Source organism: Anabrus simplex, chromosome 1 (genome assembly GCF_040414725.1).
Source record: "Anabrus simplex isolate iqAnaSimp1 chromosome 1, ASM4041472v1, whole genome shotgun sequence".
NCBI lineage: Eukaryota > Metazoa > Arthropoda > Insecta > Orthoptera > Tettigoniidae > Anabrus > Anabrus simplex.
Window position 1 is genome coordinate 186,479,020 of NC_090265.1, and position 1,304 is coordinate 186,480,323.

General features: G+C 39.8%; 1 non-coding gene across 1 annotated transcript; it reads right to left on the minus strand.

The window, feature by feature from the left end:
* Positions 1-837: 837 nt before the first annotated feature.
* On the minus strand, positions 838-908 carry TRNAG-GCC (transfer RNA glycine (anticodon GCC)). The gene has a single exon. It is a non-coding gene; the product is annotated as a tRNA-Gly (tRNA).
* Positions 909-1,304: the final 396 nt, after the last annotated feature.

The window sequence follows — 1,304 nt, forward strand, 5'->3', positions numbered from 1 at the left end:
ACAGCTTTATCATCAACAGCCTGTCACTGATGTGATAAGTGTTTATTACTGTACATTACGTGAGAACTTTGCACTTATGATTAGTACTACTCCGTTCAATCCAGATATTTCTCCTCCGCTGTAAATAATTCTGAATTCCCTCAGATTAGAAGTTTCCATTACCCTGCCACCTTGCTTTGGCATATACCTAGAATATTGATATCGTTCCTTCTCATCACATTTTTTAGCTCTTCTAATTTTCCCACTCTCAAAAGTGTCCTCACATTCCAAAAATCTACATTTATCAAGTTTTTGTGGATTTTGTAACAAGGATTTGGTATACTAACGACCTGAGGGGAATTGCTGTTTGTTGGATTTCCTCCTCTGCCGGATCTTGGGTTCCGAAGCCCATGATCAGTAAAAAATCCTTATCTTGACTCCTATCCATGGTTGCCTATCTTGGAAAGTATGATGCAGTGGTTTCTCGTTGCCTTTTGCATTTTTTCAGCCGTCCCTAACATGGAGAACAGGCGCTGTTTGCAGTCGCCCTGAACATGGAGAACAGACGCTGCATGATGTGTTTCAGAGTCATTTCCTCCACTGAGGGACCATCAGTGTATTATTATATAATTACTGTATGCTACACGGATCATTCCATTAGTAATAATCAATTACGTTGATTTTTTTTTCTTATAACTCATCTCAGTTTGTACTTCAGGCATTAGCTTAAAAGGAGTCTGTAAACACATGGGTTTAATTTTGTTAAAGGGCCGATGACCTACGATGTTAGGCCCCTTAAAACAACAAGCAACAAGCAATTTTGTTAAGTATCGTGCTAGGGAAATGAAATAAAAAAATTGCATCGGCCGGGAATCGAACCCGGGCCGCCCGCGTGGCAGGCGAGCATTCTACCACTGAACCACCGATGCTTTGCCCTCTGCTGTAAATGTTTACTTTCTAAGGTAAGGAATGCTGACACGTTTAGTTCGCAGTTGCCTGTATGAAGCGATACAACATATCGCGAGTAACTCAAGAACACACCTCAGCTATTCCCAGTCAATGAAAATGGACACTAATAGTTTGTTTTTCATTAGTCTGGTTTGATGACTTTTGAACATCGTAGAGTGATTTGGTAACTAAAGAATTTCAGACACACGATAATAATTATATTTCACAATTTTCATGTGTTTTTTTAATCCATATCGACGCCTAAGAAGCAATACCTCGTATCTCAATGATCCTCCTGTCTATTATTTTCCTTAAGACTAGTCACACCTTCCAGCCCCGCATGGATATGCAGTCCAATAGAACAATTTCCATTGCGT